This window comes from Protopterus annectens, chromosome 5.part0 (assembly GCF_019279795.1).
Source record: "Protopterus annectens isolate FY-2018-M chromosome 5.part0, PAN1.0, whole genome shotgun sequence".
Taxonomy (NCBI): Eukaryota; Metazoa; Chordata; order Ceratodontiformes; family Protopteridae; genus Protopterus; species Protopterus annectens.
In genome coordinates, this window is record NC_056735.1 from 1,427,595,189 (window position 1) to 1,427,609,207 (window position 14,019).

The 14,019-nt window shown below is 41.5% G+C and overlaps 1 protein-coding gene across 1 annotated transcript in view; it reads left to right on the forward strand.

Annotated features, from left to right (window-relative positions):
* The window catches only part of PCCA (propionyl-CoA carboxylase subunit alpha), a 4,227,722-nt gene that overhangs the window by 1,587,399 nt on the left and 2,626,304 nt on the right, over nt 1–14,019 (forward strand). The window lies entirely within an intron of this gene.

A 14,019-nucleotide genomic window follows, 5' to 3' on the forward strand; every position in this document is an offset into this window, starting at 1 on the left:
TATTGTTATAACTTAGCTGCCCCCAACTTAAGAATGGGAACAATTGAAGCATGGTCATTTTTCTTTAACATTTGTTGACCGGGAATGTCCGACTAGGTTCCACAGAGCCTGTTTTCAGCGGATGCCCGGGGAGAAATGCTCCAGATTTGTACCTGGTTTACTAGTGGCATTCAGCATAAGCTGCCACAATAGCTCCTTATATTTGATAATAGTTTCCCATGGTTCACCTTTTCCAAAATTAAAAATAAAAACTGTCAACAATTGTCACATTCAGTAGAGTGCCTATCAAGAACATTATTTGGATTTGCTCTCAACATATCATAATTGTGTTTGTAAATGTGCTTTCTGAGGTATTGATCCATTTTGCTTACTTAAAAAGCTGTACATTCTAAACACTTGGTGAGATAAATCAAACCCTTGGTGTTGCAATTACCTTTATGTGATTAAACCTGTGTCTCCAAGTTGTATTTTTATATAAAACCATCACACTCATAAATATATGTGCATTGATTGCAAGTTCCACATTCCCTAGCCTCTTTGTTGAATCATCAGCTTGACCATGATGGGAATCCCCTTCAGTGAGGTTCCTGACATTCTTGGCTGTCTTATATACAGAGAATGGTTTCCCGTCCCACAATCTCCACAACAGAATCATATGTCTTTAAAATATTCCAGCTCTTTCTAATTATATTTTTAACTGCTTGGGATGCTGAATTGTATTAAAGGATTAAAGCTCTACTGAAAGGAGTAGAAATGATAACGTTACCAAGTGGGTCTGAAGGTTGGGTAGTAAGATTGTCATTCTGAGTAATAACTTCAAACCCCATCTGGGGGGTTGTATTTGTCGCTCCATCCGTCTTCAGCTTCATCACTAATGCATTTCACCAAGATCACAAGATAGCCCCTATCCATGAACATACATTCTACTTTCCTCTTTTATGTTCGTAGATGTTTACTAGGCTAATAACCACAAGGTCCTTTTTAAACCTAGCCATGCATCCCAAATCTCTGACAAGTTCTGGTACCCTTGATAAGTGTAAGCAGGGGCTTGGGAGATGAAACATTACAAGCAGGGGCCTGGGAGATGAACCATTTACAGGCAGTCTGTGTCCATTAAGAGACATAGGTGCCAAATTAGTAATGAATTTCCTGTTCCCCATCCAACTGTCCAAGTTACAGTTGAATTGGGTTAGGGAGGAACTCTTTTCCTCTAAAAAGGTTTGCTTCTCCAAAATCTCTGGCAGAAGTGACGAACTGACCTTTAACTAAACCCTTTTTTTGCGAGAGTTGGGTGATAGCTACTGAAGATACAGATTTGAAAAGGTGGACTTAGGATAAATATTAGATGTAAAACACTTGTGTGTAGGGTCACTAGAAATTCTAGTATCTAAATAATTGATTTCTTTGGAGTCAAATTGATATGTAAAATTCAAAAAACTCATTGTGTTACCAATAAAATTCATTAAACTGTCAATCTCCGTTTTGGACTCATCCCATAATATAAATATGTCATCCAAAAATGAAAATGTACCTTGCAATATTTGAAATGTTCAGATACAAAGAAGAAATGTCTCCTTCAGTATAACATTACCAAGTTGGCTAAAGCTGCTGCACACACTGCATCCATTGCAATGCCTTGACCTGTTTGAATAACTCCCTTTCAAAATAAATTAAATTGTTGCTCAAAACAATGTTCATGGAGTCATTTGCAGACAAAAAGTTGTAATGTAACAGACTTCGTGGAAAAATTCCAACCTAGTATCTTGTGGGATGCTAGAAAACAGATCTACCACATCATTGACGAGAAACTTCAAACTGTCATTACACAAGTCAGGTTTCAGTCTCCCTAGGAAATCCCAGGAATTCTTTATCATATGTGCTTTCTGACCAAAAAGCGGTTTTAATAATCTGTCAATGACAACCTCAAAAGGGTAGGTTTTGGACCCCTAGGCTGACAGTCTGTCTGAAATATCGATTCATAATATTCTTATATACCTTAGGGGTTCTGAATAGGGTTGGGAATAATAGGGGAATCATTATATAAAAAGCTGTTATGGTGCTATGTCCAGACAAGAATCCATGTTAATTCCTGCATAGAAGATGGCATTGACATAAATAATTTGGTTTTAGACAATTTTTTTCTAGTTGTTGCGTCTTTCAGCTTTTCCCGGTTAGGGGTCGCCACAGCGGAACTCCGGTCCGCTAATGATTGGCAGTTGATTTTTACGTACCAGCTTGCCAGGCCTGATGCACAACCTTCAACGAAGGTATGCCCATTCACGCATGTCTCCACGCAGAAGACGCTCTAGCTGAGAATCGAACCGGACAGTGTCTTACTGTGAGGCGACAACGCTACCCTAAAGTGAAAATTACTGAGATAGCATGGAATTGCAAAGCAGTAGTTGGCTTGAGTGGTTTTGGAATAGAAGTGTTTATTGCTGTTTTCCATATCTGAGACATAATCTTATTAGTTGAGCAGAAGTATATATGACAGAGAGGGTGGTAGATGAAATCCATACAAAGGTGAATGAACCAAGGGTCTAAGTTATCTGACCTGGGGGGAATATCTGTTTGTATTTGCTCTAATTGTGTTTCATCCTCTTTGTTTTTAATTTTTTGAAGTGGAATGTAAATGGAGGGGGGGGGTGGCTGTGGGGGTAGTAGGTTTGTATTGTTGATGTGTGGCAGTTTGCTGAATTCATTGAGAAAGACAGTTTATGAGAGTTTGTTTATGTTGGTGTTAGAGGGGTTCAGGGGAGCAGAGTTATGTTCCATTTTTTGACAAGTCAGCAGGTTAATTTCTCTCCAGAATCTTTTAGGTTTAGATGAAAGTGAGATTTGTTTGTTTTGGTAGTGGTTATTTTTGTGTCTGCTGATGGATTGCTTGTCTAGGTTACGTAGTAAGGTATGTTTGGCTTGGGAATCTGTGGAGGGGTTGCTTTTCCAATTGTGCCATGCTTCACATAATTTGAGGGAGTGTTTGAGTTTGTTAAAGATGCAGTCATGTTTATGAGGTTGAAGTAGCCTTTGTACTAAGGGAAAGAATGTGTTTTAGAAGTGCAGTAGGATATTGCTAAGGCTGTTGGCTGCTTCACTGGGAGCTTTTATGGCAAGTGAGACCAATCAAGGGTGGATAGGTGTTTAAGATTAGTGATATTCTGAATGTTCTGGGGGTGCACAGGTGATTTGTTTAGGTTTATATTTTAATGTTATATTATGTACTGATAACATTATGGGGCAATGATCACTGAAGGAGGGTGCATGAGTTGTGAGGTTAGATATCATTGTAGGATTATTAGCTTTGTAGTGTGTGCCTATTGGATTGAGGGTTTGTCCTAGTTGCTTCAGAGATTATTTGGGTAAGACTTCAGCTGGCCAGAAGTTCTGACATATCAATGGCTTTTGGTCCTAAGAAATTAAGGTTGAAGTGTCCAAGAATGATTAGGTTACAGTTTTTGGGAGCTTTGGCATATAGGTGTTGGATGAGGGCACTGAATTTTGATAGTGAGGCTGGTGGAGATAGGTGTGCACTGGCTATGACAAGGGTTTTTTGGTTGTATACTGGAAATCTTAAAAGGATCCAGTTAGGATCCATTTCTAAGTTGCTGTTAGTGTATGCAGCAATTGTGGTGTTAAGTCTTCTTTGAAGAGGATTAATGCTCTGCCCAAAGGGTTTTTTTGCCTGGTCTGTAATCTTGTAGATATGCATAGTTTGGTATGAGTTGGCAAAGACTAGGGTTGTCATGTTTCAGCCGAGTTTCTGTAATAGCTGTAATGTCAAGATTATGATGTATGGCAAAGGGATTGATTTGGTTAGTTTTGTTCTTGATACTGTGGTATCAGGTAATGTGATGTTCAAGTGGTCCTGGATTGGGCTCAATTTTGCCTCATAGAAGAAGTATAAAGACAATGGGACTGAATTTGAGTAGTGCTTTTGGAATTTAAGAGACCAGTTGGCATAATGGTTATGGTCTTCTCCTCGGGGTTTGTGGCCAGAGAATTCTGTTTTGTACCAACAATCTCGTATTGCTGCCCTCAACCCTCCTGGCATTAAATAATGTACACATCTCACAAAATGTTGCCCCAAAACACTTAATAAATGCATGCATCATTTCCAGCTGCTCCTTCTAAGCTTATTAAAGCTATTACTTGTGGATTAACAACTCGTTTTGTAAGTAAGCTGTTTACCTGTTGTTGAAGTTATTAATTTATAGAGTCATAGACATATCTTGTCCTGAAAAAGCTACACTTTTCTAAGTGATGCTAAAAAATGTACTCTGAAGAGAATAAAGACTAAAGTATTCAATTGTATTTATTACTGCTTGGTAGTAACTTGATTAAAGTGTAGCTATCATTCTAAGTCTTTTGGATTAAGCACTTGGGCTTCAGACCAGTTGTTTTACATTAAGAAGGTTTGTGGCATGCACTGTGGTGGCAGGACAGGTAGCTTTCATCCTTCTAAGTTGGGAACTGCTGATTGAGAGCCCAGTGTCTGTTATTCTTAAAGTGTATTAGTTCTGTTTTAAGCACTTGGGCTTCAGGCCAGTTATTTTACATTAAGAAGGTTCGTGGTCTGCACTCCTGTGGGAGAAGAGGCTGGACTCTGCCCTTCTGAGCTGGGAATTTCTGGTTAAAGGTTTATAGTGCCTGAATATTTGAACTGTATCTTACTGAAATTGGTACACCTTGTTTGCTGTAGCATAGACTAGATCCAGGCCTGCTGAATCTAGCTTTGTTTATATGCTTGTTGTTTGTTTGCTTGTTATTTCCCTGGAACACTAATTCCACCTAATACACGGCTTCTCAGCGCTTCTGTGGATCACTAGTGATATCTGCATTGCTTACTGTACTTATTTCCTTGTTTCACTTGAAAGAAAGTTACTGTTTGTCGTTTTTGCATTTAAGTTTTCTGTAACACATTGCACTTAAGTTACCTGGCACTTGCTCACTAAAACAATTATATAAGTCAGCACTAAAAATTAAAAGCACTACACCCTCACTCCACACTGGCCCTTCTTTTCATTTATAAAGGAATTCCCAATATTATTCTAGCATGTCCAAAGGTCGGTTGTCAATCTCCTCTCCGGTCCAGCTGGTGAATCTGGGAATCTTGAGGCAATGTTACAACTGCCTCATGTACACAGACAACCCTCTCCTCCTCCCAACAAATTCCAACACATGTGAGAGATGCAACCATATAGCCAAACTGGAGGCTAAGCTCTCTCAACTCAGTACTGGCATAACCAGTCAGGAGGAGAAGGAAACCACACTCACTACAATTCCAGTCTCACATAGACCTACCACGACAGCAAACCAAACACATAATCACACAAAAACATACTCGGAGACTCTAAATAAAGATCTGCCTAAGCAGCAGAGACCTCCAAAGCAGACACCCAAGCAACCGCTACCCCAAAACAAAACAGGTGCAACACATATCTCACAAAGCCAGTGTGCCGAACAGTCACAGCCCTTAAGACTAAACAACACACCTGATACACTTGTAATAGGTGACTCTATCGTCAGGCACACTGACGTCCTGCTCACCAGGCTGAACAAGGAGAGGGTTACGGTGAGCAGCCTGTCGGGCGCTAGGATCCGCCACATAACACAAGCACTCAGGTCACTCCAAGGCAAGTACAAATATGACTCAGTCATTGTCCATGCTGGTGTGAATGACCTGAGACGTACCTCCCTGGACTACATGAAAAGAGACATAGAGGAGCTCTCTGAGCATGTAGCCCAGGCCGGTATGACCCTGACCTTGAGTAGCATCTTACCCTCACCAAGAATGATGCCACAATATGAAGACAAGATGATCAATTCAACAATTGGCTTAAGTACTGGTGTCATTCAAAGGGGATCCAATGCCTGTCAGCTTGGGATGATATGCTCGACAAGCCACGATGCTTCGCTAAGGATGGCTTGCACCTGTCACCCCTGGGCTTTCGGATATTGGCAAAGGCTCTTGCTACCCCCATAGTGCCTTTTTAGGCAAGGCTCAAAAGACAAACCCACCTCCATAGGTATCACAAGGGATAAGAAACTAAGAGTAATGCTACTCAACGCCAGAAGTCTAAACCTCAAGATGCATGCACTCGAAACTCTCCTTAGCATGGAGAACATCGATATCTGTGCAGTAACAGAAACCTGGTTCAGGGCTCCCGAGAGCACCCCAGCACTACCAGGTTATACCTCATACCATGCTTTTCGGCCCCAAAACTTGGACTGAACCACAAAAGGAGGGGGAGTATCGATATTCATCAAAGATACCCACACCTCCAGGTTGGTGGCAAAGCACAAAGCATCAGAGACTATCCATGTGCAACTAACAGTGGGTAAAACTGCCTTCCAGTTTATAGCCTGCTACAGACCACCCCCCAAACCCAGGAACCCCACTCGGCCTTCCTGAGAACACTGGAAAATATGAAGATCTCTCCAAACACCATTATATTGGGCAACTTCAACTACCCAAACATAGACTGGGAGCATTACTCTAGCTCCAGCACCCTAGCCCAAAGGTTCCTAGAATTTATAAACTCAAATGCTATGGAACAACTTGTTACCACTCCCACAAGAGGGGAAAACATACTGGACCTGATCATCACCAACGTGGGGACTCTATGCTCCAGACCAGAAGTGTATCCCTCACTGGTAAGATCAGACCATAAACTAATCTCACTGGATATTCACATCCCGACCCCAACCCCTGCCCAGAAAACCACAGTGAAAAACTTCTCTAAAGCAAATTTCACACTCCTCAAAACCGAGGTGGAATCCTTCAAAGCCCCCGGGCCTGTGGAAAATACGGCCCAGACCACAGAATCCTCTATAAACGCATTCTATGAACACCTTCAGGAATGCATGGATCATGCGATCCCAAATAAAACCAAGACCCAATCCTCCAAAGGCAGACGTCCTGTCTGGTGGACCCCAGCCATAAACAAACTATACAATAGAAGGAGGAAGCTACTAAATGATAGAGCAAAATCCCAAAAAGGGAAGGCATCACTGATCAGTATTAGCAAAAAACTACGGGCACTCATAAATTTGTCTAAGGCCAGTTTCGAGAGAAAAATTGCACAGGACACTAAGGATAATCACAAGGCTTTCTTTAGTTATGTTAGGAACCTGGGTGGTAATTCTCAGATATGCTCAGAATTAGTCCTAAATGACAAAAAATACACCGAACCCACAGACATTGCCAACATCCTAGCTGACAGGTTCAGCGCAAACTTCTCCCTCCCCATACCAAAAGGGCAAATATCTATCCCAGCAGAGTGCTGCCCCCTGACATCTCAGATGCTCAGGTAAGAGCCGCCCTCTCCAAAGCAAAAAACACAGCATCAATGGGACCAGACGGTGTCCTGGGCTGCGTCCTACATGAACTCCAAGAAGAGCTAAACCCAAACATAAAACTACTGTTCAATCTCAGCCTTACTACAGGATATGTGCCCAAAGAGTGGCGTACAGCAACAGTGGTCCCTCTCCATAAAGGTGGTGCCTCAACAGATCCTGGAAACTATCGCCCCATAAGCCTGACTAGCTCGGTCTGCAAAGCTATGGCAAGGATCATCATGGACCTCATAAATAAAGATATTGGGGACCTACAGACACTAGATCCTACCCAGTTCGGCTTTGTTAAGAGCAGATCCTGCCTCTTAAACCTGGTTGATTTCTTTGAAACAGTCACCAAGGCCATTGACGAGGGGAAGGTGGTCCACACAGCCTACCTGGACCTCGCAAAAGCCTTCGATACAATACCCCACTCGGGCATTATACATAAGCTCACCAGCTTAAATATAAACCTCTATGTCACTAGATGGATTGCAAACTGGCTCAAGGACAGAACCCACATGGTTGGAATTGCTGGAGCCATGTCAGACTCCAAACCAGTTACAAGTGGTGTCCCACAAGGCTCAGTCCTGGGACCTCTCTTGTTCGGTATATATTTCTCAGAGGTACAGGCCAACACGGAAGGACTGTGGCTGACCAAGTTCGCAGATGATTGCAAACTGGGTGCCATAATCGACTCTCCAGTCGACACAAGCATCCTCCAAAAGGGCCTCATAGAAACAGACAACTGGTGCCAGAGCCATGGCCTCAAGCTAAATGCCAAAAAGTGTATAGTCATCCCCTTTGGCAAAAACAAAGTGCCCACAAATTACCACATAGGTTGTAATCCATTAAGTACAGAAGAAGTAATTAGGGACCCAAGTTGATAGCAATCTCTCATTTGACAACCACGTGGCCAAAGTGGTTAGAAAAACATTTTATATAGCCCACCTAATCATGAAGGGATTCACATCTAGATCAGGGGAGGTCATCGTGCCTCTTTACTCATCCCTCATCAGGCCCATAATTGAGTACAATGCCCCTTTTGGGATGTACCTTACCAGACACCTGCAGCAACTGGAAAGACCCCAAAAGTACCTCACTAAGAGGATCAAAGGGCTCAAACAGATGCCATATGCTGCCCGGTTAAAGAAACTCCAGCTCTACTCAGTGGCATACCACCTGTTCAGAGGCGATCTGTGCCTGACGTATAAAGCCATGTCCAACCCGGAATTAATGGACATGCTGCACCTCAGAAAATCCAAATCCCATTTCTCCTGGCCTTCAAAAGTAATCCAAGCAAGGCAGTCAGTCTGTTTCCATTCGAAAATCCTTTATTAAGTACACAGACAAGCGATCCAAGTAAAACAAAAATAGCGTAATAATTTCCTCACAAGCTTTCTAAATATATATATATATACTTTTTATCAGGCATGGGAGTGGTTTACTGTGCTGTAAAACAAAGTGCTATTGGTACACATGTTAAATTCACATCCCTTCCCCCATCAGTGTGACTTTCGAGCTGGTCCTGCCCCACGTAGTAGCTGTCATAATAATATATAACCCTTATGTACTTTAAATAAAATTTATAATGATGTGGTACCTCTTATTTAACCAAATTATTAAGTAGATTATTAAGTCTGTGATTTTATCCAAGACAATATACTACATGGCTGGAAATATATCAACCTTAGTTCATTTGGCAAAAAAATATATATACATATACATTTTGCATGTAAAAATCAATTTCTATTTTCATAACCTATTGTTAATAAAGATCGCTTTCATCCTTCAAGACTTCTTCAGGTTTGTGTACAAGAACCCTAAAAACCTATATAATTGTATAATTAGTTAGTATTGTTATTACACATAATTTTGAATAAAGTGAAAAAAAAGAGCCAGAAAAAAATAAGAAAAAATGTATGTATGATGATGGAAACAAAATATACACTTAAATTTCAACTGATTTAAAATGGTATTTAAAACCAATTTGTAGAATAAAATAAAATAAAATACAATTAGTCTTGTAAACAATGTGGCAGTCTTCTAAGTTCCAGTGCACTTTTAATTGAACAGTATTAGTTTAGTCCAGGCTTCCTAAAAGAGTTCAGCTTTAATTGCCACATGAGTTCATGTTTCTCCAGAATATTTGGGATGTCTCCTTCAAGATCAGCTTCACCTAAGATGTTAATCAGAAAGGGGTTTCCTGTGGCAATGTCCCAGTTTTCTTCAATAATATTTTTGATACTGTGATAATCCAAAGTGTATGTCAGGATGCAGCTATTTTTGCAGAGGTACCACATCATTATAAATTTTATTTAAAGTACATAAGGGTTATATATTATTATGACAGCTACTAGGTAGGTCAGGACCAGCTCGAATGTCACACTGATGGGGGAAGGGATGTGAATTTAACATGTGTACCAATAACACTTTGTTTTACAGCACAATAAACCACTCCCATGCCTGATAAAAAGTATATATATATTTAGAAAGCTTGCGAGGAAATTATTACTCTATTTTTGTTTTACTTGGATCGCTTGTCTGTGTACTTAATAAAGGATTTTCGACTGGAAACAGACTGCCTGCCTTGCTTGGATTACTTTCGAATACTTAGCAATGCTGTACAATTATTTATTTTCTATTATTACTTATTACTTTTTGTTTTGTTTTGACTTAAGACGAGTTTACATTCGCTACTTCTACTACTATTGTCTGATCTGATTAATATACAGTGATTAACTAGAAATATATGGACTGAAAATCTTCCATACAGAGAAGTTTCGTACACTGTTTTGTTTTCAAAAAATGCATGCTAACACAAAACCTGTCATTCTAGCAACTTTTTAAGTTTATAAGACCAATGTTTAAAATCTGTTCCTATTTTTGGCTTTGTCAAGATTTCTTGCACCAAGAGGTTGAGAGGTATATGAATTTGAAAGGCACCTTTTGCTTGAATAGTTCATTTGTTAGTCACATTTCTTTTCCTTGTAAAGCTGTGTCCAGCATGGGTTAAAACAGGAATTAGAATCACCATTGTGCAAGCTTTTCAATCACAGCCTAAGCACTGGCTTTGTCCCAGCAGAATGGAAAACCGCTACCATCATACCTTTGTACAAAGGGGGTACATCCACGGACACTGGGAACTATAGACCCATTAGCTTGACCAGCCTTATCTGCAAGGCAATGGAACGAATCATTATGGAACTTATTAACAAAGACGTAAGAAATCTCCAAACTCTTGACCCCACCCAGTCTGGCTTTGTCAAGGAGAGACAATGCCTATCGTGCCTGTTAAACTTGGTGGACTTCTTCGAGACAGTCACCAAAGCCCTAGACAAGGGCAAATCTGTGCATATTGCCTACTTAGACTTAGCCAAGGCCTTTGACACAATCCCCCACTCAGGCAACATTGATAAACTCACCCATCTGGGTATCAACCCATATATTGTCAGGTGGGTTGCAAAGTGGCTCACTGATAGAACTCATATAGTCAAAATAGGGGACTCCACCTCCTCCAGCAGACCCGTAACCAGTGGTGTTCCACAGGGATCGGTTCTAGGACCCATACTGTTCTGAATCTACTTCTTCAAAGTACAGGCTAAAACTAAAGGACTGTGGCTGACAAGTTGGCTGATGACTGCAAACTTGGAGCAATTGTTGAAACCCCCAGCGATGTCAACAAGGTCTTACGCAGACTAATGACTGGTGCCAAAATCATGGTCTTGCATTATCATCCCCTTAAGCAAGGGTGATGTTCCTGTAAACTACCACATCAGTAACAATACCCTAAGCACACAGTCAGTGGTTAGAGATCTGGGCACACAGGTTGACAACAACCTTAACTTCGATCACAAGGTGAGGGTGTGATTGGACAGGGCACACAGATGTGGTGCCAGTTCACTTTGTAGTTCCTGTAGAACACATCCTGGGATATTGTTGGGTTCCATGGAAGCTGTATTCTTGGCCTTGGACAATGCAACTTTAACCTGTGCTGCAGTAATGCTGGGTGCCTGGCATTTCACTGGCATTGTGATTGGTCCTTTAAGGGGGAAGAGAGGGGTAAAGTTGGCAGTAAATCTGTCGGCCAGTATGTTGGCAATATCTGTTGGCTGATATAGGAGGTAGCATTGTGCAGCAATTCAGAGCAGACCTGGGTATTGCTGTGGAGATTCTTGATATAACTATAGAAGGCTTTGTGGTTGTTTTTAGTGTTTGCCACTATTCTGCCTTCATAGCTGGCTTTAGAGGTTTTGATGTGGGATCTCAACTTTTTGTTGAGACTAATAAGGGAGTTTTTCCAGTCTTGGGACTTCACCTCTTTCTGCAACAGTTTCTTCCTTCTGTTGTAGAGTTTATTCATGGCAGGGGACCACCGGATTGGCTTCTTTTTTTTGGAGGAGACCATCTTGGTTTTGTTGGGTTTGGCTAGTTCCATGCATTTATGTACGTGTTTGTACAGTGCATTGGTGTATGATTCGGCAGTCATGCATCTATTTTCCATTGACATGGATGTTGTGAAGTTGGCAACCTCTGTTTTTAGGATCCCAAAGTCCAATTTGGAGAAGTTTTTCATGATGGTTACCTTTGCAAGGGGAATGTGGGTGAGATGTGGATTTCCATGGTGATTAGTTTGTGGTCGGATCTAACCAGGTGAGGAGTTGACTGTTGGTGTAGAACAACTGTGACCCATGTTAGTAATAACCAGGTCAAGGTTGTTGCTTTTTCTAGTGAGGGTAAGAATGAGCTGGTCCAGGACATTGGAATTGATGAATTCCAGGAAGCGCTGGGCCAGTGTATTGGTGGTAAAGTAGTTTTCCCATTTGGCGGAGGGGTAGTTGAAGTCGCCTAGTATGAGAATGTTGGGTTGGACCCTAATAGGTTCCAAGGTGCTTAGAAACGTGGAATGAGAGTCTTGGGACATGGTTGGGGACCTATAGCTGGCTACGACCTGAATCTCCATCTTACCCAATGTTAGTTGTATCTGAAGTATCACAGATCCATTATGCTGGGCCACTAGTCTGGAGGTGTGCGTATCCTTTATGAATATGGAGACACCACCACCTTTGGAGCTTCGGTCCATATTCTGGGTCCGAAAGGTGTGGAATGAGCTATAGCCTGGTAGCACATGGGTGCTTTATGCTGCTTTAAAGCAGGTCTCCGTTACAGCACAAATGTCAATGTTCTCCATCTTGAGGAGTGCTTCGAGCAAGTGCATCTTGAGATTTAGATGTCTAGTGTTGAGCAGCATGACCCTCAGATTGCATTTATTTATAGCTGTTATGGTGGTAATTTGGTCTTTGGAATATTGCCTAAAAAGACACTATGGGGTGACAAAAGCCTTAGCCAGTATCCTGAAACCCGGGGTGACAGATGCAGGCCATCTCTGGCAAAGCATCGATCATCTCATCTCAAGTAGACAGATACTGGATCCCCTTAGAATGACACCAGAAACTTAGCTAGTTGTTGAAGTCAATCATTTTCTGCTTGTACTGTGGTATCATTCTGGGCGATGGTAGGATGCTGCTCAGGGCTTGGGTCATACCTGCCTGGGCCACGTAATCTGAGAGCTCCTCCATGTCTCTTCATGTAGTCCAGGGAGATGCGTCTCAGGTCATTCACACCCACATGGACAGTGACAGAGTCATACTTGTACTTGTGGAGTGACCTGAGTGCGTGTGTTGTGTCGGATTCTGGCACCTTATTCAACCTAGTGAGTGGGACATCAGTGTGCTTCACTATCGAGTCACCTATGATTAGTGTATTGGGCAAACTGTTTTGCCTTAGGGACTTAGGTTGAGGGACACACTGTGTAGGTGAGCTATGTGTCTTTTGGTTTGTGCTGTGTTGTGGTGGTCGAGTTCATTTCTGCCTTGGAGGCCTCTGCTGTTTGGGTAGATTTCTGTTGAAAGCCTCCACGAAGGTAGGTGTGTGGTTTGTGTTTTATGTGAGCTCTGATGGTGTGTGTGTTCTGGAGAGGCTATGTGTTGCATGTGGTGTAGTGCAGGTGTTGACCTTCTCCTCTTGACCAGCTATTCTGGTCTTAGCTTGAGAGTGCATGGCTTCCAGTTTGGATATATAAGTGCATCTCTCACAAGTCTGAGTGTTGGGAGGTAAGAGGAGAGGGTTGTCTGTGTACATAAAGCAGTTGCTACACTGCCTTAGAATGCCCAAATTCACCAGGTTAATAGGAGAAAGCATAGAGAACTGACCTTTAGACATGGCAGGAGGCGAACTCAGCAAATTTTTGTTTTCCAGTTCTGTGTCATATGATGTCCTTGTTATTACAGTTACATGTTTGTATAGTGAATTATTTCTTCTTTGGTTCCCACTGAAAAAATTGTCTTTGCAGTTTGCTTAATCTGTCTTCTCCCCTCTTGTGTGCTCACATTTTCTAAATTACATGAGTATTTTCTACTATAAATGGGGCAATGTCCTTGAAACAAGTAGCATGCATGTATATACTTACCTGCTGTAATAATAGAACTTAAAAGTTGCAGTATGTCCCTTCTACATTTCCGTGATTGTTTTGTGGGCATATATTGGAATGTGTTCTGGCACAATAATTGTTTCTGTTATATGGGGAATGTACCCACTCCCTTCATATTTTTAGGACCTTGGTATAATCAGAGTTTTGGAAAAAATATGTTGCTGGCAAGAAAATATCATAGAAGCTCAAGCATT